At 33.3% G+C, this 26,244-nt stretch overlaps 1 protein-coding gene and 1 long non-coding RNA gene across 2 annotated transcripts in view; one reads left to right on the plus strand and one right to left on the minus strand.

Annotated features, from left to right (window-relative positions):
- LOC118188891 (alpha-tocopherol transfer protein-like) overlaps positions 1-19,152 on the minus strand; it is a 130,340-nt gene extending 111,188 nt beyond the window's left edge. The window contains exon 1 of the mRNA XM_085818013.1: positions 18,948-19,152. The gene's annotated coding sequence lies outside the window, so the exon portion shown is untranslated. The remainder of the gene's footprint in view (positions 1-18,947) is intronic.
- LOC118188892 (uncharacterized) lies at positions 30-25,987 on the plus strand. Its single transcript, XR_004758187.2, has 2 exons — positions 30-183; positions 25,532-25,987. It is a non-coding gene; the product is annotated as an uncharacterized LOC118188892 (long non-coding RNA).
- The last annotated feature ends 257 nt before the right edge of the window (positions 25,988-26,244 follow it).

A 26,244-nucleotide genomic window follows, 5' to 3' on the forward strand; every position in this document is an offset into this window, starting at 1 on the left:
GTAAACCGTGTATTTTGTTTTCCCAGTAACCTTGACTTCCTGTGATTGCAGCCCGTAGTGAAGTAAAGTTACCGTGATTTTGAGGCCATACTAAGGATCCATACGGAAACATTTTCGCTTGTGGTTCAGTAATTCCAGTGAAACATCTATTACCGTCTACACGTAAATTGGACTCTAATAAAAGTAAGCAAATTTTCAGTCTAGTTTAAATCTTTGTAAACATATAAAAATTTTCAGTAAATCTATGCCTGTGGCAATTGTTATGTTTCCTGAATTTTAATTCGTAACTCTAGCACTTGTTGCGAGCACTGCAATACAGCTGTGCTGTTATATAAACGCTAAGACTGGGAACTTTTAGACCAATTCCAGCTTTCGTATCCCGCGTAAAATTAAAAATGAATTCCCCGAGTTAGATAACGTTTAAGCTAGCCGACCTTGTTCGAAGAGTTTTCTCGAAGTGTTTGTTATATTTCTAAATTTGTGAGGCCTTTTTTATTGGATTGCACTCACGCTTGAATATATAATCCCTACAAAAGTAATAAAAAATTCATTATTTTGTAAAATTTACGCAGAAAACTTAAAATTAATTATCGGAATTAGCAAAATTATCAACTATCACTGAGAAGAAATTGATGATGCTGAAAACATATTTTTGACTTTAGGTTATGTATATTAGCCTTAAGCATAAAGTAGAATAATTGGAAAATATTGATTCACTAGCAGTGTATGGCCAAATATGTTAGTCAACACTAAAAATGTTTTAAAAAATTGCATATACTATTGAAGTAAAAAATTATATAATTTAAATTCTGAAAGGCTAATTTTTTAACTCTTACTCTATATCATGCATGTACAAACTCTGTGTTCAAAATTTCAAGTGATTCTATGAGGAATTTTTAGAGTTATCATAACTGCTGTGAACATAAATCATAAAAAAAAAATTATCCAAAGTCGCATTTAAAGTTTTCAGATTAATGTTGCACGATATATATGCATAACTATTCATGCTGCCAAACGAAAATGAGGAAATACTTAACAACAACATTTTGCCAGATTCTCCAGACATATTGAAGGGCTTAAAATTATTTATTTAAAAAATAATATTAAAAAAAAGTAATAATATTAAAAAAAAAGGTGCTACTTTGGTAGACGGTTGCACGGATTTTTGGCGATTTACGTTGGCCGAATTGTTGGCGCGATTTTTACAAACGTCAGCCATCTTGAAAAACGCTGTTTTTACGCATAGTAAAGTATTCGAAACTTAAAAAATAAATAAATAAATATCGTTAAAACTAATGGATTAATTTTTTGTTGAAAATGTCGTTGTTTAAGATGGCAGGCAAGTGTAAATAAATACATTTACTATAAGTATAAAATACTAAAGTAAGGTTATTATTACTTTCATATAGCAAAGAAGAGAATAAAAACACCGCTATAAAAACATTGGGCCAACGTTTAATTAGATTAAAATAAAACTGAAATTGAATATCGAATTAAAAACCATCATACCAACATTTAAAAGAATTAGAATATTATTAAATTCAAATACTTTAAAATACGTTATATAAAATGTAATTAACATTAAAACATATGTGACAATAATTATCTCAGCAATTTCTGAAAATAGTGTATTAATTTTTTTAACAAAAATTGAAGTATACAATTATAAAATAAAAGAAAAATATGTACTTACATTTTTTGAGTGTTTAACCTGTTGTTTACTGATAAGTACCACAATAAAAAATCAGAATCATAATTTAGATAACATCTTTGAAGGAATTGGAAGATATAATTTAAATTTTAAAACGGCGCGGAAATGCACAAATTGTCAGTAACCAATCAGGGAGCTGATTACAGCTCGTTAATGCACAAATATTCTATAACCAATCAGAGAGCTTATTACATCACGGCTAGAATTAAAATTATTTAAAAATTCATACATAATAAAATCATTTTTTAAAAAAATGCAAAATTAAATTGTATTTTAATATTTAAGAGCCATAAATAATGTTTAAAATATTAGATTAAATTTATACATATTAAAACGAATTACTTTTAAAGTAAGGTGACGTCATTGATTACATCATCCACAACATAAAATTTCATAAAATATGATAACCAATAAAATTTTTATTTCAAATAAAAATGCAAAATTAAATTGATTTTTAATATTTAAAAGCCATAAATAATATTTTAAACACGGAATTTATGCACAATAAAACGCATTATTTTTAAAATAAAATGACAACAAAGTATCGGTTACCATAAATAACTTATCCAGCAATGGGTTTACCATAAGTTGTATTACTCGCCAAAGGAAAATTGCCAAAAAATCGCCAAAATCCGTGCAACCGTCTACCAAAGTAGCACAAAAAAAAAAAAAAAAAAAAAAAAAAAAAAATTAAAGAGATTGTTTAGCCAAAATCGGTTGTTTGAACGAGGTCATTTATCTTAAGTTGATCTTAAGAACTTAAAACTTTGCTGTGCAAGGAATCTAGTTAGTTTAAACAATTTATTAAATGCATAATTTTTTAGAATTAAAGTTAGGAATGTTTGCAGTCCAGTTTCCCAGTTTTCGAGTAAGATTATATTGCTTTTAAATCTAGGATTGCACAATCAGTTTGTTTTTCGCTAACGCTACCCAAACCCGCGGCTTGGCCCAGTTGTTATTTTCGAGAGCTGCTGCACTTCCTTCCGAGAAATGATCTTTACTTAGTTTAACTAAGATATTATAACATTAGATGATTTATCAGTGTTTTGTTCATTTTTATAAGCTTTTATTTAGTTCATTCATGGTGCTTCACTGCGAGTGTAATTTTTTCATCGATTTTTAACATACTTTGTGATAAGCTATCGAGTTTAAATTTTGTACACGAACTGTTTATCGATGATGTCAAGCGATTTTTCCAAAATTCGATTTATATTTTTTAATTTAATGTGTAAACGATCTTTGACGCATATCTTAGTTAAGCGAGCAGACTAAGCATATCAAAATTTTACGGTATGCACTATCGAATACAATGGGGAAAAGAAATCTTTTCAATGAAGTTGCATGAAAATTATAACTTAATTTCTAAATGATTGGCGAATTTTTGAAAATTGCTCGATTTTTTAAGCAATTTTTTGTTTATGATTTTAAAATTTCAGCATCTAAAAATGTATATAAAGTTTTGAAAATTTCACAGATTATAAAACAAACTTTTCGCCATCACTAAAACAAAAATGATTAAAAAAATTAACTAAACAACTTTCTACATTAAAAAAAAATGTGTTGCAGTCTGAAGCAGACGGTGGAATAAAGCGTTTTGAGTTTGCCTTCTTGGCATATTTAATGACGATGTTTTCCATCTTTGCTCACTTAATGACGAATTGGGAATATTTCGTTTACTCAACGAGTCAAGTAAAATGCTCATTAAGTAACACTGTTATTACATCCATTTCCGAAACTAAATATTCAAAGCGATTTCGTCGTTCTCTGAATGATTGTTCAGTTATTTTTCTTTACTTCGTTATTTTCTTATAATTTATTGCTTGTGTTTTAATTATGACTAAAAATGTTATTGATAATGTGTAATTGAGACTAAAAAGTACAAAAAAAGTTCAATTTAAAAAAGATTTTTATGCAACAAATTTTTATTTAAAGTGCATACAATTAATGCTCTAAAAGGAGAAAAATAATTCATATATAATTTAATGGGAATAACAGATAAAATAATTCTGTTTACAGAACTCATCTACAATTTCAGATCGCGAAGAGCGTGGGGAGCTAAATAATGAAATTTTCAAGGAATTTAATTGCAGTGTGGAATTGTATAAGAAATTATGCTTTTAAATTTATCATGGGTGCCCATAGCTTTTATTACTCGCAATATAAAATAGAACTATTTAATCTATTATTCTCATTAAACTGTATGATAAATTGTTTTTATCATTTTAGTAAATTAATTATCATATTCATTTTAAATAAAGGTTTATTGCATAAAAAACTTTGTTTTAATTGTATTTTACTTAAACATATCGGTTTGGTATAATGCCTGGATATGTAAATTATGAACATTTACTTCATTAGTGTTTCTGATGCAACATATTGAGAACCGGGTTCAGAATAATCATTTGTTTATTTCATCTAGTAATTAATTTTCATTATTTCTCGAAATAATCTGTGAGTGTTGCTAATACAGATGCCAGAAATATCTTTCCCAGCTTTAAGTCTACTTTCTGTTTGCTTTTATAAATATACCGAAATTTTTTATTAACGTCATGACGTTCTATTTTTACTTCCTTGTACGAAGTAAAAAGGAAGTATTGTAATCGCGAAATGTTTCAGGCAACATATTTCAACGAAAATATCCATTTTGACCGCTATCGAATGCAATTTAACGATGTTTTTGCGTGATATCTGTACGTAAGGACAGAATAAAAGGCTCTTTTCCCCCCAAAAAATTATAAAACTGCTTTAAAATTAATTCTGAAGAGAATTTTTCGTGGCGACTGTACGAACGTACGTACGTATCTCGCATAACTCAAAAACGAGTAGCCTCAGAACTTTGAAATTTTGTATATAGGACTGCTATAACATGTAGATGTGCACTTCGTATTTTGGTTGCAATCGGCCGCACCAAACGTATATAAATATATTTATATATATATCCACTCTGTTACCCGGCTCAATGATCTCAGTTTCTTTACTCTTATATGATTGTAAATTGTATATATTTTTGCTTTAAAAATGATTGAATTATGTTGTTTTTATCTTCCGGTTAAGGTTTTTATGCCTTTCGTAATTCTGGAAGCAATATTTGTACACTTATCAACAATTTAAAAGCTGTTTAAGTGCGGTTAAGTTTTAAATAACATGGCGGACACATTTGTTTACATTTGAAACAGCAGAATTGTAGATTTGTTGCCAATCTAGAAAGACTAAGCTTCGCAACACAAAAATAACGCCTTCATTTATTATTGCGAATTAAATCATGCTTTATCCTTTCTGGAATTTTTTCGAGGAAATAAGTGTTTAAGATTTACTTCGTAATTTTTAATGCAGATATTTTGAGTTTTTATGTATTTTATGTCGCGAAGTGAGAACTGAATTAATTGAATGAGAAATACTCAATCGTCTGTGAAAAACTGTTTTTTTTTTTTTTTTTTTTGCTTAATTTCTTTCATACATCGTTTTAGCTTTATTATAGTATTTGAATAGAACATGTGGCAACGATAATTCTTCAAATGATATAAATTTTGTGCATTCAGAGTGTCGTTATAGTAAGCAAATATAGTAAATTTTAAAGAGTGCATTTATTCTATTGAGGTTTATGCGCTGTCGACGAAGTAGATTTAATTCAATCCAATCAATTTAAATGAAATTCAAGAAAAAAAATGCGTGTAATTTAATATTCCGTACAAGGAAGTCATGTGGTGTACACATCAGATTTTTACTCTGAAGCATCAAGGAAAATGGAGAAAAGAAGTAAATGATACGGCTACCAGCAAACCTTTGCCGTACGAAGGGGTAAAGTCCCTTCACTGATAAGCTTTCCCGCTCGATTTTATGGGCACAGTCAATGCCGCTATATGCGTTTTTCACTGTTTAAAATGGGTAAATAAAAACATCGCTTTATAAGTAAAATTAAAAAAAAAATTACATTATTAAAATGCTCTTTTAAACTCATCACAGTTAAACTTTAGAAGCATTAGCGGTTGCAATAAACATAAAATAACTATTAAAAGCCTTTTAAATGGCAATAATAGGTATGGAAATCTAATTTCAAGACAGTTAGTGTTTCTGTGCTACTTAAATATGAAAAGATAATTTAAGTAAGACACAATAACACGCCGAATAAATACTAATTCAGAAGTCAAACAACAAAAATCAGCGTTATATTCACAAAATTTTCACAGGACTAGTTTCGATGGTTTTACCGAACCATCATCTTCAGCTGCAAAACCGCAAATGAACAAGATAGGAAATAATGATTAGATAAGATAAGAAAGCCTGGGCAAGAATAAGCAAGAGGCGCCATCTGTTGGCGAAACCAGAACTAAAACATAATTTCTCTAAAAGCCGAAGGCAAATTTGGATTGGAATTAGGATCGTTAACTAGAACAGAAAGATTTTTATGAATGTGAAATGCCTCTAGAAAATCCAGTTCTCCAATGGAAGATGTTTTTTTGAATAATTTTGGCAGCAGAAAAATTGAAAGTGTGATTTTCGGACCAACAATGTTGAGCAACAGAAGACTTCTGTGTTTCCTTTTTTCTAACATATGCCTCATGTTCTTTGACGCGAAATTTTAAGGCTCTCTTAGTTTGACCAATGTAAATTAAACCACACTGGCAAGGAATCCTATAAATACCCCAGGAATTCATATCCGGAATGGGGTCCTTGAGTATAGAAGTTGGAATTTTATTGATGGGAGAATAAACAACCCGAAAGTTAAATTTCTGTAAAATATGTGCAACTTTATAGCTAATTGATGGAAAGAAGGGAATGACAACAGAATTTTTATAATCTCCTAAAATAAGAGTGTGGCTTTTAGTGTGTTGAGATGACAATTTTTTAACTGCTTGATTAATAATGTTGGGTGAAAAGCCCCTGTCAATAGCTATTGCTTTTAAATAATTTAGTTCTTCATCAAGGGCTAGTTTGGAGGAGCAAACTTGAAGAGCACGGAAAACATAGGAATAAAATGAAGCTAACTTTTGTTTAGTCGGATGGCATGATTTAAAGTGTGGTGGAAGGCAAACCGATGAAGGTTTACGGTAAACTGTAGTACTGAAGTTGGATGTGTTACGTGTGACCAGAATATCGAGAAACGGAAGAGAATTGCAAGTCTCAAGTTCAAAAGTGAACTGAATAGCAGGATCAATAGAATTCATTGTTGAAAGAACTTTATTTAAATCATCTTTATTACCTTCAAACAGGGTAAAAGTATCGTCTACGTAGCGGAACCATGCCGGGAAGTTTAAAGTTTCAAACAATTTTGATTCATAATAATGCATGTAGATATCAGCCAAGATGGGACTGAGGGGGCTTCCCATGGCTAATCCCTCAGTTTGCTTGTAATATTTATTTTGGAAAACAAAATGTGTTTGTTTCAAACAGAGTTGAGTGAGAGAAATTAGCTCATCAATTTCGATGCAAGAGAAATGAAATTCGCGAAGTCTGGTTTCTAGACATCTTAATGCACCCTCCACTGGGACATTGGTGAATAATGATTTTACATCAAAAGAAACCATGAGTAAATTACGAGGAGAAATTTTTTTAACCTTTTTTACAAACTCTATTGAATTTTTTATGGTGTAAATGTTATTGTCTAATAGAGTGGAAAATCTAGAAACTAAATATTTAGCTAATGGATACGAGGCAGTACCTAAATTTGATACAATAGGGCGGAAAGGAATACCACTTTTATGAATTTTGGGAAGAGCATATAATCTGGCACAATTCGCAACAGATGGGATAAGCGAATGTTTTAAGTTGCTTGAAATGATTTGAAGATTTGATCGCAGTTTTTGTTTTGGATAAGTCCGAAGGTGAAGGATCTTTAGGGATCGGATTATATGGTCCTTCGTTTAAGAGTTTAGTGACACCATCGATGTAAGTGTTCTTATCCATGACGACTATCTGGCCACCTTTGTCGGCCTTTGAAATGATAATATCCGGGTTAGAATGAATTTCGCGCATTGTAGCTCTTTCAACATTGTTGGTCCGAAAATCACACTTTCAATTTTTCTGCTGCCAAAATTATTCAAAAAACATCTTCCATTGGAGAACTGGATTTTCTAGAGGCATTTCACATTCATAAAAATCTTTCTGTTCTAGTTAACGATCCTAATTCCAATCCAAATTTGCCTTCGGCTTTTAGAGAAATTATGTTTTAGTTCTGGTTTCGCCAACAGATGGCGCCTCTTGCTTATTCTTGCCCAGGCTTTCTTATCTTATCTAATCATTATTTCCTATCTTGTTCATTTGCGGTTTTGCAGCTGAAGATGATGGTTCGGTAAAACCATCGAAACTAGTCCTGTGAAAATTTTGTGAATATAACGCTGATTTTTGTTGTTTGACTTCTGAATTATAATTTAAGTGTCAATAACATGCAATTTCTGAATTATTACTTGGCAAGAGCGGCGAAAAACAAGAAAAGTAGTATGTTCAGGATTTAAGCGAAGATGAAAATTATAGAGGAGAGTACTTTTTGTTTAAGTTGAAAATTCTGCTGATAGATTAATTCAGTCACCATGTAATCGAAAGTATCGGTTGCAAAAATTGAAACTCAGAGATTTAAGAGGAATATTAAATCTTCTTTGGGATTTTAGAATCATTTTTCTCAGAATTCATGAGAGTGAAGAGATGCCGGTTGAAGATAAGTGCCTCTATTTGATTCAGTCGATTACTTTTGGTTCTCGAGCTGCCAGTTGAATAACACCTTCCCTAACCCTCAGAATTACCCCAAGCAATTGAATTATTGAAAGAAAGATTTGACAGAAAATTTGTATTGTTACGTTATTTTCTTTTCTGACACCAGTTGTTGCGTTATTTTCTTCCTTCACGTTCGTATGGGGTTTGTAGATTTGGAGTGAATAACTTGATGAAGTATCGAAACACACTTTATTTAGACAGTATTGTCAGGACAGCTCCAAAACGTTTTACAGTCGTCGATGAACTACTATAAACACGCTGACACGATCAGCGACACAGCCTTCAGATTATCAGGCTATCACGGTGGAGACAGCTTCCTGCAAAGCACCCGACTCTGCTTTCCGGAGTACAGCTCCCGACTCTGCTTGGTCGTTCTCGGAACTCTACGTACACTCGAGACTCTCCACGCTACAACTCGCGATGCTCTCGACGACACACAGAGCACAGCTCCTGACTCTCGGTTCAATCGTTTCCGGAGCTCAACACGCTCTCTCGACAATGCACTAACCGCGATACACTAACAGACACCTTCGGTGCACTCGACGACCCCTCGGCACTCGCTGGCCGGCTGTCAACTCGCACGTCTCCTACGGACTAACTAGATGAGGCACTCGCACTCTAGACGAGACACAATCACTCCGACTCCGCACGGACTGACTCGCTGAGACACTCGCACTCTAGACGAGACACACTCACTCGCTCTCTCGACGAGGCGCTCTGACTGACTGCGGACCAGCAGGATTTATATAGCTTTTGACTGGTGTTCGAGAACATTCTGGGCTAAACCGTAAGAATTCGTTCCAGAAGGTTCTCCATCCGTCCATGGAATATCGCCAATTTCGTCGCCATATGTGGCCTAGTGAGCGATTTCTCGCCAAATATGGCAACCCTGCCTTCCTTTGCTATTTTATGGCAACCCTAAAACTGCTTTGCGTGGAAGCCATCTCACCGCGCCTTGACATTTCGTAACAGTACGTTCATGAATTTCTCTCAATGGTAATGAAAATTGCAGTAAGAGGTAGGAAATGTACAGATTTGATTGCTTTATACGATCATATCGATCACATTTAAGACCTTTAGATACGTTTGGAAGATCTAAATAAAAGTTTGAAGATTTCTTGTCTCCTCCTGTCTTCCTGATAATGTTTTAAGAGCTTGGGAAAGATATTCCGACTGCATGCTGTAGAAGTAATAGCAAATATCAAACAGGTTTTCCTGCAGCTTAGTGTATGATCGAGATATACTTCGATTTTTATGTTGAAAGGCTCCTAGAAAATTAAAAGACGTTATCGTGTAGTGTTCGGCGTTACAATAAGCCCTTTCTTGCTAAATCCGATAATTTCGCTTCATTTAACTTAAAAAAAATATCAAACAGGAGAGCTGAAATTTACGATAGTGAAGTTAAAAACAGGTTTTTATGTTGGCAACTTAGTTACAAGTGTAGATGATGAGAAGGAGTTGCACCTATTTCAAAAACAAGCTACAAATATAATGCAAGAAGGATGTTTTAGCATACGTAGCTGGTCATACACAGGAATTCAAGATGGAAATCTAAAGGTACTTGGACTTAATTGGAATATTACCTTTGATGAACTGAGCTGTGCTTTGCCGGAGACTTTAATGAAATTACAAGAAAGAGTTATGAAAAGAAATTTACATTCTGTGACCAACAGCGTGTTCGATTCCATCGGTTTTACATGCAAGTTACATTAAGCAATGCTGTTGCCAAAGTTATTGTTACAAGAAGCCTGGAAAAGAAAACTTAATTGGGGTGAACCACTCCCGAAACCCGTTACACTTATGATCGTAATGAATGGTCAGTAGAAGACAAGAAGATAGAAAGGAATTTTAACCCACCAAATGCACTGTGGTACAGTGAACGGTGGGAGCGTAAGCTACGCAGTATAAAAGATATACTAAAAACAATTCTTGGCAGAGTTAGTCTGAATGACGAGGAAATGTCAAAGGTTTTATGTGATTGTGAGACTACAATCAGTAAGAGACCATTAACTTATTTGTCGAAGAATCCAGAGGAAACATTATCGTTAACACCGGCACATTTCCTATGTGAAACTCCAAATTCTGCTATTTGTGATACTCTGGATTTGGACACAATCGATGGATGAAAGTTATTTTAATAAAGGATACAATACTTGCAAAGTATTTGACACTGTTTTCGAAAGAGATTCCAAAAAAGAATATCTGTCTGAGCTTCTAAATCCGACTATTAAGGCAAGAGGTAATTCAAGTAGGAGATGTTGTGCTTGTGGGATCTGATAACTCCAAGAGAAATAACTGGCTTTTATCTAGAGTAATGGAACAATTTACAGGATGAGATGGGAAACAGGGAGTGGCTCGGCTGAAATTGGCAAACGTAGAAATTACCTGTCCCCTTCAGCAGTTATATTCTTTACAGATTGCATCGTCAGATTTAATCCTTCAGGACAAAGCTGGAAGCTGATGGCCCAGATTATGCCTTCGAAAGAATGGAGGAGATTCGTTACCCAGTCGTGATGATTCAAAAACCGTATCCTTCAGACTTAACATTATAGAATTGTTTCAAGTGCTGAAATAATACGTATTCGAAGTGCACGACAGGTAAAGCAATCCAAAAGACTGAATTTATAAGTAATTTACCTTTATGAACATTCACTAAAATATCTGTGTTAGATTACAGTTTTTAAGGAATACTTCAAGTTTGTCTTATAATATCTAGATGTACAAGACAAAACGTGGGAGGATGTTGCATATCGATATTCATTGTTATCGGTTTTAGAATTGGGTTTTTATTTTCTATGTATCTATAACAACGAGAAGTATTATAATAGAGAAAAATGTTTTGTGAACAACTTTGTCTAAAACTTCTAATTTCGTAAAAGTGTCTTAGTACGAAATAAAATATTAAGTTTACGGCTATAAGAATTTTCTGTGTTCCTTCTCTTGAGGAGTTACAAGAGTATTGATTAAAAATTAGCACTGAGATTATGTGACCAGTAAAAAACTGAAACCTGCTGAAGATAAAAAGAAATGGCTCCAAGCTGATCACAAAGCTGGAGCAAACGTAATTTTTACCGTTAATCCTAGTGAACTGTGTCATGTAAAGCATTGTGTGACAGCAAATGCTGCGTGAATAAACTCAAAGCCATGTATGAATCGCAGAGACCTGCGAAGAAGACTTCGCTGTTAAAACAGCTTTTATTTAGAAAAATGGCTGAAAGTGTAACCATTTGAACAGTTTCTTCGAAACAGTTTATAAGCTTAAAAATATGGAAATTGACATAGCTGATGATTTATTATCGATTCTTGTGCTTTACAGTATTCCGTAAAACTTTGAAAATTTTAGATGCGCCATCAAATCAAGAGAATAATTATCTAATCCCGAATCTTTGAAAATCAAAATGCTAGAAGAATGGAAAGCAAGAAAAGGGAAAACGTCTCAATATTAACAAAGTGCGTATTATACTGAAAATAAAAGGAGGAGTCAAGAACAGAAGAACTATGAAAAATGGAGGATAAATTCAAAAAAAAATTTTTTTCCTGCTGGAAGAAATTTTCTGAACTTGGAGTGTAATTACTGTTCGAAAATTGGGTACAAAAGGAAAGAGAGAAAATAGCTGATAGAAAACATACGCAATCAAATAAGGAAAATTAAGGATCTATGGTGGTTATTAGTTATAAAAAACCGACTATAGTTTGGCAGTAAAACAATGCATATCAAAATAGTTTCCTCATGATGCTTATGACAAAAAGACATTTTCGGAATTTCATCTTCGAACGAATTCGATGGTAAAGCTAGGAAATACCAAAAAGCAAAAATTACAGGAATTGGAACTGTACGTATAACAGTACCGGAATGACACAACTAAACTTCACACTCAGAAAGCACCCAAACCGTAAATAATTGTTCAGTATTTTTTATGGAACGATATGAGATAGAATTAAAATGATCGATCTGGCACACTTTTCCAAAAACCTGAACGACTCTGTGTTTTGTCAAATCTTTTTTTCAAAATTTATATTTTTTTTAGGTATGACAGACTCTAAAAAAATTACAGGAAAAACGAAAATATTTTAAGTTTTTGAAATAAAACATAAATATCAAATGATACCAAAAATTAATAAATATAAAGTATTTTTGAAGATTTCAATCATGACCTCCCTGCTAGGAGGGGCGGCATAAATGAATAACAACATTTTTAAGTTTTTGGATATGAAAAATTCTCTAAAAAATACACAAAAATCTTAACTTTTTGGAATAAAGTATTCAAAAATGACATAAACATGAATGTTTTTAGAATAAAAATATAAGTAACACAAAAATATAATGATATTCTAAAGTTTTCTCAAATTGTACGATTATTCTCCGTCTATCATACCTTTATAGTTGAATAATTTCCTTTATTGATTTTCTTAATCGCATTATCAGAAAGTTTTACATGACTTTTATTTAAAGAAAATAATCTTTTTCTCCATCATCTACTTCTATTTTTACAACACACGAATCTCCACATTTACTTTGAATTTTTCTCAATAAGATCAGATTATATCTCCCAAGCTCTAAATTTTCAATTTTAGAGCTTTAGGATAATATCCGAGACTATTGCATTCTTCCGCGCAGAAGAGTGTTCTGGCCGGCCTACTGATGTTGACGAGGCCCGCCTGTGAGAACTTATGGAAGATCAGTATGCAAACAATCGAGAGCTTGCTAACGAATTGGACGTTGGTGCCATGTCCATTAGTCGCACTATGCGTCAGATAAACTTGACGTACAAGCTCAATCGCTGAGTACCGCATGAACTGACTCAAGCGGATAAGGAGAGACGTGTTCGAGCCTGCACTAATCTGCTCGAATATCAACGCAATGGCAAAATTCTGGAATGGATCGTCACTTGTGACGACAAGTGGATTTCCTTCAACAACACAGGCTGAAAAGGCGGTTGGTCTGCGCTTGAAGAGCCCATCGTCGCAAAGCACAATTTGACTCACAAAAAGACCATGCTTTATATCTGGTGGATTGCAATGGTATTATCCACAAAGTGTATCCGGAAGAAGATAAAACCGTTGACAGTAAGGTGTACGTACAGCGAGATGCTAGTCCGTGTTGACGCTGCTATCAAGGAAAAATGTCGAACTGAGTTCCAAGCAAAATGGTAATGCTCCATAAAGATAATGCAAGATCACATGTGATTGCATTCATCGGCTGGACTCTGTACGGACTCGAATGAAATCTCTTACCACACCCACCTTATAGTCCCGACATTGCTCCTTCGGACTTCTACCCTTTTTAACACCTGTAGCTATATCTTGCTGATACTATCTTCTGAGGCTTCCGAAATGAGGAATTCGGCACACGGCTTCCGAAATGAGGTTCATCTGTTTTTGGATTCGCCACCACCAAGCTTCTGAGCTGAAACTTTTGAAAAACTACCAAAACGTTGGCAAAAAATCATAGATTTGGGTGATGATTACTACTCGCACTAAAGGTACTACTTTCATGTCGTTTTTTTCCCCCTAACTTTTAAGAACGTTTTTTGGCGGAAAACATTCGTTACAATCAATACTTGTGATGAAAAGTGGATTTACTTCAACAACACAGCCTAAAAAGGCGGCTGGTCTGCGCTTAATGAGCCCGTCGTCGCAAAGCACAATTTGACTAACAAAAAGATCATGCTTCATATCTGGTGGATTGCAATGGTCTTATCCACAAAGAGTATATGGAAAAAGATAAAACTCTTGACAGTAATCGTCATATGTCTTAGTACCTTGTTACTTTTAAATTATAAACAACCTCTGCATTTGTCATTCTCTCCGCGCTTGTAATGCAAACTTTGAATAAGCTCTTTAAATAAGCTTTCTTATGTATTAGAACGAGTCTTGTTTGTCTATCCTTTATATGTTTGTGCATTCTGTCTGAAGTGTATATGGTACCGGCAATGTATGAAACTCCGGCATGCTGTAGGATACCTACGCATTATATAGAATACTTGGTGTTTTTAGGCAAATTGTGAAATATGAGAATTATTATGAACTTTCCCTAGGTGATGTATATAGTACCTAGGCATTTTATAAAATGCTAAGTGTTTCTAGCAAAGTTTGAAATATGAGAGTTATTACGTACGTTCCCTAGATATTGCATATAGTACCTAGGCATTCTATAGAATGACAAATGCTATTTAGGTAAAGTATTAAAAAAGGTCATGATAAGGTAATTACAGGGGTTCTTAAACTTTTTTTGTCCGAAGCACACATTTAACTATTGCTGAACCATTATTCCTTCCTCCATTCTCCTTTATAAAAGTCGAAAAAAATATATACATTTATTTAAATTTAGATTTATTTTTTGTGTTTTATAAATTAAACAAGAAAAGCTATAGTAAAATGTTGATAATAACAAAATTTGAACAAAAGTATTCTTATAATAAGCTAAAATTAAACACTTAATAGGTAAATAAAAAGCTGACCTCATTCTTCTCACGAAACTATAAACGAGCATAATCCAAATAGGAGTTCATAGTCTTCTTCAAAAATATCATAGTGAAAGAGCCAATAGAAACAGTTAAAAAACAGCGTAACTTAACTGCTAACAGCAAAATGGGGCAGAAGATACGAGCACAGGGAAGATGAAGAGAGGTTCCGAGTAGAACTTAAATTGCGCCGGAACTGACTCTAGTACTTCTCAGTTTTTAAAATAATGAGCTATGAAAATTTTAACAAAGGGCCTGTAATTTATCTTGCGAAAACAAAGTATCAAACTCTAAACATGCTTTAAGTCGCTGAATACTTTTTCATTCAGTTTCAAGGTGGTTCAGAATAACGTACGAAGTTCATTGACGTTTATTTTATTTTTCATGTAATCTTGCAAATGGCTAGTTCTTTTAAGTCTTGCTAATCGCCAAAGCAGAAGATTTTTCACCTTTTTTTCCCCTAATTTTAATCAATCTGTAATTCGTTAAGAAGCTGAAAGATTTAATTGTAATAAATTCTTGTTTTTTTTTTTATAATTTAAATCATTATTTTAGTTTTGATAATATATCTGACTTCTATAATTTAAAATTACATTTAGTGTGCAATGTATTCAACAGAAATTTTCAGGATTATCATAATTAATAAAATTATAATAACGCTTATTAAATTTCTAATGCCCCCCCCCAGATTACGAATCTTATGTATCTCATAGAATCATAATTTTTGAAGATTTTTATTTCATTATATTAGTGCTCATATCAGCGGCCGAGTGGTAAAGCCTCTGATGACTGATTGTTCGATCTGGGGCTCGAATTCGGGCGGACAGATAGGCTGTGCATGTATGTTTTCGTGATTTTCACCGTGTCTAACGTGTATACGAGCCAGTTTCCCTCAGAAAGCCTTGAACGAAGGCATTCCATTTCTTAGGCAGATAGCCCACGAGTGCTCTGCCTTAATTAAATAAAAGAAATCTGAAAGCCTTCAGATCTTATATTACCCCGAAAAGAGCGGATTTTTTTTCCCATTCCATTTACACACGTGCACGTTTCGAGAGCATTTGGGGTAATTTCCCTTTGGGCTAAAAATATTTAAAAAAAAGCATATCTTCAGAATTTCAAATAGATAGCCTCGCAGGCTGGAGATATTTTTGGTTAATCTTTGGTAATTATGGTAACTTGCCGATCTTTGGCGAAAATTTGGCAACCAACCCTGCTACAGCAACCTGCTAGTTTTTGTTTGGACGCCATTTTGTTTTCACAAAGTAAAGGCACTTTTTTTTTTTTTTTTTTTTTAAATCAACATTTTTTTCCCAACAATCTGCTAGCCGAATAACGCTTATGCTAGAACTTTTATGGTACAAAAGTGCTTAATCATGACGAAGATTAGGTGCGAAATTGGGAGAAAGTGCAGAATCGCAAACTGTTTGTCGCGTTTTTAAGAATTGCACATACATGGTATCCATGTACACGTCGACCTATTTTCACTTAAAAAAACATCCCAGAATTGCACAAAAATGGCATTGCGCACACTCTTGACTTTATCCATGTACACTGCTAAAGTCCTAGCTAGTAACATTTATCGCCTTACCAAAATGTCGCCAAACTACCTGTTACCATATTCCAAAGATTAGCCATATTTTTTTCCCCCGTTCAGTATTGCCACTGCTTCCTTTGCAATCGTTGAGTTTGTTAAAGTTTTACAAAATATGAAACAGAGAATAAAACAAATTTCGGTACTATTCTGTTTCGAAGGCCGTAAAAAATCGCCAAATTATCGTTGATGCCAATGCTGCCAAAAAGAATTGCGGTAACTCTAATAATTGCGGCAAGAAAGGAAGTATAATAGCAAATAACTATTCAAGATTGATATTTTAATTTAGATGAAAGGTTAATTTCATATAATACATTTTTATTATTATAATTTATATGAAAAAGACTAAACATGACTGAATGGAAGCAAGAGTAATTAGCTATTTCAGATCATTATTATAATTTACATAAAAATTGCTAAACATAACTGAATGGATGCCTGCATCGCTATTTCGCTACCGACTTATCGCTAAAGCATAATTTCATCTCGTTGGTTGTTCAAACGTAATTTCCTATAATGAATGATGCCTTTCCTTTGAAAATATTCTCGGTAAAGTGCAGAATCGCTCACTTATTTGTTTGCCGCCTTTTACAAGGGTTAAAAAAATCGGATTTTTGTCAATTTTCTTTTACTTTTTAAGTGAAAATAGGTCGATGTGTACATAGATAAAGTCAAGGGTGTGCGCAGTGCCATTTTTGTGCAATTCTAGGATTTTTTTTTTTTTTTGAAGTTAAAATAGGTCGATGTGCATATGGATACCGAGTATGTGCAATTCTTAATAACGCGTCAAGCAGTGGGTGATTCTGCACTTTACGCAAAATTATATTGCCGACTTTTCGTCATGGGCAATTCCCAAATTGTTAAATCCATAGGATATCAAAAAAAGGATTTAAAAATTAAACTAGTATTTCAATGGCGTCTTAAGAAATATAGAACTATATAAACTTACACAATCTGAAATCAAACGCGTACGCTAGATTTGACGCGTTGTAAAATGGGCGCATTTGCTAGATTTGGCGCATACATTTTCGCTGCAATTTTCTTACGGCCCTCAAAACAGAATAGTACCCAAATTTCAAGTTCGGTCTCCCCAGAGCTCATCTCCAGGTGGATGTTTTTCAAAATTTGATGGCTCTAAGAACCGTTGTTTTTTCGCAGTATCAGAAACATGCATACATTCATGCAGATTCTTTATTATTTAATTTCTTTAAATATAATATAGGACGATAATATATGGTGGCAACAATTTGAAAAGTGATTCAGCGCCTTTTAGTTGATTCGACGCAAAATGCCGTGTCGAGACTAATAAGGTGTCAATAAATTTTAGTCCAATAAATAAGTGCTTAAATATTTTTCTATTCGAGTGTATAAATGAAATTCATATTCATCATGCTAATCATCTTCGCAGACAGAAATGTGGTATTAAAATTATTTATACTATATGAAAAGTAACTTAATTTTCTAATAAGAATTAGAAAATTATCCACGGGAAAAAAGTAATTCGTGAAAGCATTTTACATTAGCTTACATACCTAATTTACGCGAAATATCGAAAATATTTTTAAGGAATTAAACTTTTAAGGAATTTGCATTCCTTAAAATTATAACAAGTGATGAAACAATTACTCTTTAAAAACAAATTTAGGAATAAAAATAAATTTCATAAAATATGTATGAATTTAGTACTAAAATAAACTAAACTCAGCGGCGCAATAGCCCTAGTGGGCTAAGGCCTGCAGTGCCCGAAATGTGCTTTCTTGATTTGATAATCCCATGTTATTGGTACTTTTTATTTCTGCTTATGAACTGTGAAAGTAAAGTACGCTAGCAATTTTTAGATAAATAAGGTTAAGTAAGTTTTAGATAAGTAAGTTGCATATTATGAACATCACTAATTGCATAGAAGCTGAAGTAAATTTTAAAAATTTCTTCGCGTTTCTAGAAGCCTTGAATATTAATGAAATAATATATATATTATTAAAACTAAAATGTACTGTTACTGAAAAAATAAATAAAATAAAAAAGTTAAACGAATTAAAAAATAGTTGGTACTTTATACATAGCAACTGCAAAGAAAGGTTCATAATATTTACACAAAATTTGCTATGCTTGTATACCGCTAATTGCCACGTGAAATTGTATAATTTTAAAATATACCCAAATTTGGGGACTCAGCAATTGAGATGGCATTTTGTCACCCAGTTCTAATTCACTCTAATTTTTGGGTTTTCCGAGTCTCAGAATCTGCATATAATGAAATTAGTCTATTTTTAATTGCCTGATATTTATTATCTTGTGGCGGAATTAGCAAAATATCAGACACTTGTGACAAAATATTGGGTTCAATGGAACTTATAACATAATCATATTTTGTTTGATATACATTTATTTTTGCATTTCTAAATTGTGCTTCTAGTTGAATAAACTATATTTTAGAATCTGGCTTCCAAAAAGGAGGAACTTAAACGCTTACCTTGGTGACAGACACAGTTGTTGCTTTAATTTCGGTTTCCTCGTCGTCAGCCATTGTAGAATTCGATCACGCCAGGATACAACAATGAAGTGCCTCGTATGCAAATATAGGAAAATAACACTTCTCTGACTCCAGGAGAATTAATATTTCATTCCTTACAATACATTATATGTACTTATAATATTTATTTACATTTTTCGTGCACATCAAATCGCATGATAAAATACCGACTTTTGTTTACTTCGTTTTTTCGCGGAGACTAGAAAGTGTTGCCATTCCGCTTTAACTAAACTTAATTAGAAACTTGACGGAACTGAAGCGACACTACATTAGCCAAAAAAGGTATATTTATAAATATAGAAATACAATATATATATATAAATATAGATATACATTTATTTTTGCATTTCTAAATTGTGCTTCTAGTTGAATAAACTATATTTTAGAATCTGGCTTCCAAAAAGGAGGAACTTTAACGCTTACCTTGGCGAGAGACACAGTTGTTGCATTAATTTCGGTTTCCTCGTCGTCAGCCATTGTAGAATTCGATCACGCCAGGATACAACAATGAAGTGTCTCGTATGCAAATATAGGAAAATAACACATCTCTGACTCCAATAGAATCAATATTTTATTCCTTACAATACATTTTATATACTTATAATATTTAGTTACATTTTACGTGCACATCAAATCGCATGATAGAATACCGACTTTTGCTTACTTCGTTTTTTCGCGGAGACTAGAAAGTGTTGCCATTCCATTTTAACTAAATTAGAAACTTGACGGAAGAGAAGCGACACTACATTAGCCAAAAAAGGTATATTTATAAATATAGAAATACAAATTTAACATACTATTTAATGAAATGGAATATTTAAAAGGCTATCAAATTTTAATTTATAATTAACGTTTTTAGTTTTTACTCGTTTCAAAAGAAAAAAATAACAAATCTTTTAATGCCATATCTGATTTGCTATAGCAGTGTGATATAGTTAGATGTTCTTTTTCATTAAAAGTAAATGTGCATGCAGAACTAGGAAATAATTGTCAGGACAAATTTTGCTATTTCATGGACTTGGAATTATATATTTGCGCGTGATTTTCTTGACAGTAATCACTGCTCTCTGCGAACTAGTACTGTACTACTCTGAACTAGTATTTGCAGTTATCTTTTTTTTAACTAAATTCAGCTGATTACTGTCCTTTTCAGTACGCATATTTCTCGTTATAACGTTAATTTAGAAATAAGTATTTCTTAGCAAAACATTCTTTCCCGAAGCCAGCGTTCGTAAATTGCCTTCTGCCGCCATTAATTTTTGGTGACACCTGATTGCTCCTTTTTTACCACGTTACCCCAACGCATCGGCAGACATACGGATAGAAGTTGGACTAGTTGATAATTCATCCGTCACCGCATACCGACCGGATTGCAGATGTCAATCAAAGTGAAGTCGCTCGCTGATTGGAGAAACGCATACGCAGCAGTGAAAATGGGCCTTCAGCCCTAAACAAGTGGTCAGTTTGTCGTAAGACCAACAGTGTTTAGTCCCCAAGCGAACTTGGTACTCATTTTATTGACCCACTCAAGTGATGAAAGGCTGAGTCGACCTTGCCCAGCCCGAGGATCGAACCTCGGGCTTCGTATTTAGTACTAAAATTACTGAAAATAATGAACATGTCCGGTTTCCTAAGCAGGTAGTACATGCCTCTCTAGTCTCTCGCGCGACAAGCGGGGATTACTCACCATCACACTACCGAGGACACTTCTTTTTTTCTCTTTTATTTCTACTGTATATTGCTGACTAGTGCATATGTGATTCAAATAAATATTGTAGACTATGAATAGGTTGCCATGACAACCACAAATTTGTCGTTATATACCATGGAGTTAGGATTACAACAGAGTTTCTTCCTTCCTCGATAACATACACCATATCACTGTTGTTTTCCTTCCAATTAACTATTAATCAGATCAAGTATATTATATTAATAATTGCTACATCAAGCTACGTTTTCTTATAGACATTTTTTTCGCATATCTTATGTGCATATACTTGCTATATATGTATCGAACTCGTAGAAAACGACTAGCTTATGCAGCCAGTCGTCGTTTGTTGTTGTCGGGATATAATGTTCATACGTCTTATCGCTAGGCCATTCGGGACCGATACCCGAGGTAAATTACTTTTATTTAATTTCTCATTTTTTTAATTCATGCATGTTTATTTCTATGCAATAAGACATTTAAAATGCATTACCATTAAGCAAAACAGTCGGAAGATATTGCAGGGCAACGGGAAAAAGTTATTTTGGATAAAAATAAGATTGAAGAGAATTACATTTATAAAATAGGTAATTAAGAATGTATGACAAGAATTCTTTAAAATTAAGCATGTAGTGGACCTTTACGAAAACTTCGTGTCACATTTCATGAGAAGAAAGTATTTCTGGCTATTATATAAATGGAGCGTAAGCTTCTTTTTATTCTGAAAGCATCTTATCGCAATAGCTGCTAGCTTTTTGCCTTAAACTCCAACACCGCATACTAAAAAATTTATCTTAACATTCGATAATTTAAATGTTTCGTTAACCTACAGTTTGAAATCCATTGGCGTATTTTCTCTTTCGTACGAATAATTTCGAATGGCAGAGATAACAACTTTGCAATACACTGTAAGGTTTATCTTAAGTTTTTAAACAGTTATCTTTAATTAAAGCTACTTTCTTGTCCCTTCCAATTTCAGCTTAAAATTTCCTGCCAGAGTGTGCTTTTAGAATCGCGGTTAATGCAAATGAGGAAAACTGGTACTTAAGTCGATGTTTCACAGACTTCGTTAGAGAGCCAGGGATTCTGACTAGCGCATATTTTTCCTTTTGGCTCCACTCTTTCTAAGCTATTATACTACGCTCAGCCGTATTTCAGGCCCTTGATAGCTTCGCCGTTTAGTTAACATTTTGGGGCCAACTCCTTTAGAATTTTGATAGCTTCGGCTATATCTTTTTAGTTAAGCATTAGTTAAGTTTGATTTTCTTAGTACTCTTGAGTTCAAGCCGAAGTGGAGGCTTTTCGGTACGTCCTGAGAAAGGGGCCATCTGTTAATCCTTATTTTGAGCAATAAAGGGTAATTAAACCTTCTTGAGTTTATGTTTCTGTTTCTTGAGCTCGCTTACCAGTTCTCGAAGTTCCACACACATAGCTATAAGAGAAAAGTCTGAAACCCTATAACACAGTTATAAATATGTGATTGCTTTTGTGTAGCTTGAATGTCAATAATTTCAATTAACTTATATTTTTAAATTACTGTCTGCGATAAATGTCTAGGAATTTGCATGTCTAGGAATAGAACACTTTACCATGTTCATTGGTTTGTGGAAAAGAATGATAAGAAAAGTTTGCAAATGATCAAATGTTTATATCAACAGATGTATCTAAGTTTACATCTCGATAACTTCTCTTCAATAGTCCATCTATTTGATGAAAAAGATTTAGAAGCAATTACTGTACAAAGGTGATAGAACTCCACAACTTGAAGTAATAAGAACTGAGAGTCATTGTAATATTATTTACAACTAACGCAGCGCGTTTTTTTCTAAAATTTTCCCTGGCACTGAGAAACAAGATCTGGAGTTAAATGGAATGAATATGTTTATGGGTGACAAACATTCAGCGGATTTTTTTTTGTAAATCATCGGAAAAACTTAAACACCTGTTTGATGTGGTATCAATCGGCTTTTCTAATTACTTGTTTTAATAAGACATAATATAAATAGAACCGATAACTCAGTACCAACTCCAACTATAAATCATTATTTAGAAAATTATTTTAGAACAAAAAAGCAATTCAAATTTTTAAAAGTCTGATTTAAAATCAAGAACATGATATTTCTCTCTCAAAAATTTTTACTCTTTTATACCCTGCTCGCAATACAATCCATAAATATCAGATTCTTTATAATATGTACAGTATATGTAACAATTTTAACAATATTTAATAACAATTTTAACAATATGTAACAAGTATTTAACAATATGTACAGTATATGTAACAATTATCTCGTTTCTGAAAAAAATTACAGCATTTTCCTAATTTTTTTCGCAGTAAACTCTGACTGTATGATATAGCTAACTGTACAGGCTGTAGCGAGGTTTACAGTTTTACAAGTGCATTTTTATCCCAAAACCATGAAAACTCAAATTTAATCAGTTTAGATTAATTTTGTTTGCTGCATTCGTTTACAAAGCATCAAATGTTCAAAACTATTGAAGCTTTTGTCTGCTTGAAAGCAAGATCTCTTAACTAAATTGCCCTTCAAAATATAAGGAACAAGCAGTTTTTCTTCTTAATAATATTAACGAAATGAATGATATGAACATGAATTATAGCTAATATTTAAAATAATAATGCAAATTAAAAAACCATTAAGGTAAAAATTAGGCACCATTATTAATATTTTCATATACACACAGGTTTTGAATTTTAAGTAGCTAAGGCTAAAATATTCGTGTGCATAAATGCTGCTTTAAAAAAAATCGTACTCGATATCCGAGGCTTTTCATCCGACCGGATATCTGAGAAACGTCATTCACCTAATTCGATAAGTTGCAAGCAGTTTGCTGTATGAAATAATGCTGATAGAGCAACCCAGATAAATGCTAACAGAAGTGCCCCAAATACGCTGTTGAATCGGTTTCTTGTGAATCTAAACTTTCAAAAAGAGCAGTATCACATTAAGTGCAGGTTACAATTCCTTCTAATGATAGATTTATATTTCCGTCCAGAAAGAAAACTAAATTATATTTCGGCTTACTGCGTATCATATTCCAGCAATAAATAATAAATTTAATAATAATAAATTTTACCGCTCACAAGATGAATCCAAGCATGCTACATGGTGTAAGCGGCAGATTTGGGCATTCCCGGCCATCGCTAGACTGAACAGCATTAACAGTCCACCTTTGGAGCACGTCGTGGAGGTTCAACCTCTGCTATTACTCCTCCAGGAGAGGGTGCACCCCCTGACACCTGCCAGTCACTTGGGCGAGCCCCAGCAAACTGGGGGGCTACCAGAGTCGTGCCGCTCAGGGCATGCCAGAATCCAGGGCCAGTCAATATGTGACTTTTCCCAGGGCCTTCAGAACCACCAAGTTCATAAATTTTATACCCCTGTTACCAAGACTGCCTAGGTACAGATCCTAGCCAGTAGCTTCACAGAGTTCTCTACGTCGATCCGGGGGGGGGGGGCTACATGGTGTGAGTCATGTCTTGTTATAATCGGAAGAAAGTAACCAACACATGCAACCAATAAAATACTCTCAAAAGGGACATTTCAAAGAGCAGCAGATTCTTTGGGCACCTATACTGACCTTAAGTATTTGCTGGTATTTCTCTGAATATCATGAGTTGCCCAGACAATGTCCTTTGTTAGATCATTTATTGTCACCATAGGAGACTTGTGATTATGTAATTCAATGAAAAGCTAAGCAAGTTCACTTAATGTAATGTTCAAACATCAGCAAATTTTTCAGTTCAACTGAACATGTGACAGACAAGTAGACAGTTACACAATATGGCAAATAATAGCGCGGTCTCTCTCTCCAAGAACTTAAAATGAACTGAATTCGAATCAAGGCTTGCATGGACTTTTCTGTTAATTGAAGCTTCTAATAACTTAATTGAGAACATAGTATTAGTCAAGTAGATGTCAAGATTGAATTCACATGTCATATATGGACAAATATCGTATTACAGTTTTTTGGCAGTTATATACATATGATTTGTGAAAAATACTTTTTAACTTAGCAGAAATGCTAAGCACATAATCACTGAAGTATATTAAGTTACTGCTGTCTCTACATGTGGGAGAAATTTTATAATTATATCTTACATAAACCTATTTGTTCCATAATTTTTGGAAGTCAGTGTACTTAGTTCACTTAACGTAATTCGTCCAATGAAAGATTACTATAAGTCGTTAGAGATAAGCAATTTTTCTTGGTAGTGGATGCAAACTATACCTATCGTTTAAAGAAGAAAATATGATATTTACTCCTCGGGAAAAAAGAGGAGGTAATGGCGTTAAAGATTTATGAACAGAAGTCTATAACATTAGACAACGAAAAGAAGGTCCAGTTTGAATACATAAATTTAAATGAAAAAATAGTCCTGCCATTAACTTGAAATTCCTTTTCATTTTCACAAATTAAAGCCTGATGAATAGGTAAAAAAAATATTAAAATATTCAGTATGTTATTTAATTAGATGCAATGATTTATTTCATAAAAAGACTTCTTTTCTTTAACTATCTTTAAGCATTCTTTTAATTTAAAATAAGCTTAGACTGATGCTGATTTTATGTAGCACTCATTCATTATTATAAATTTCTTTTATTTCAAACATCCTTTTGATATTTTTAACAAGAATACACGAGAATACTCGGCAGTTTACACGAGAATACTCGTTACAAATTTCTGATTCTGGTCATTATGCTCAACTAATAATGCCTTCTGGCCATCAGATTAATATTAATTAACTAAAATGATTATATTTACTTAAAAAAACTGACATTTTTTTCTGTTTCAGCTTCATCATGAAAACCTTCTACCTTGTAACCATATGCGTGATATTGGTTCTGCATATGATCATTACAGATGCTCAACGCAATCGCCGTCCTTCCTCAAGGCAAGAAATCCCTGGAGGGACAGGTGGCAGAGGTTCTGGAGGCCCAAGTGGAATTCGATTTCCGACAGAAGAGGAAGAAAGATCTCGTGAAGGAAATTCAAGAGGAGGAGGGCTTCATGCTGGGAAGTGGCCTGGAGGATTCTATGGTGGATCGAAGTGGTAATACGGCATAAAAGTAAAAAATCATTTCAAAGCAGTCTCGCATTTCGTGCTCACTAGTACAGCAAACTAATAATATTTCCACCACAGAAGCTTTTCGGGTAAGATGTATATGAACATTATTTCTATTACCGGCACATCCAGCGGTGGTTAATTTTACCAGAAACAAATGAAATTAATAAAATTATATCACACGTTTATGTTACAACTCATTGTTAAAAAAAAAAAAAATAGTGAAATGCTGTTTTCAGACCAATCATGTCCAGACAATTTTCACTTGAAGCAAAAGAATCAATATAAGCCCTTATATTTAAGAAATTAAGGTACTTTCTCATTAGCAGCAATTCCACAGAATTGTCAAATGCCTTCTTGGTAACCACAGTTTAATGATGAAAATCTTCAAAACAAAATTTTATAAAGGTTACATGAGATGGCATTTACTAATGGCAGAGGAC

The sequence above is a fragment of the Stegodyphus dumicola genome, chromosome 6, assembly GCF_044657685.1.
Source record: "Stegodyphus dumicola isolate Sdum_Otavi_A_Nest chromosome 6, ASM4465768v1".
Taxonomy (NCBI): Eukaryota; Metazoa; Arthropoda; class Arachnida; order Araneae; family Eresidae; genus Stegodyphus; species Stegodyphus dumicola.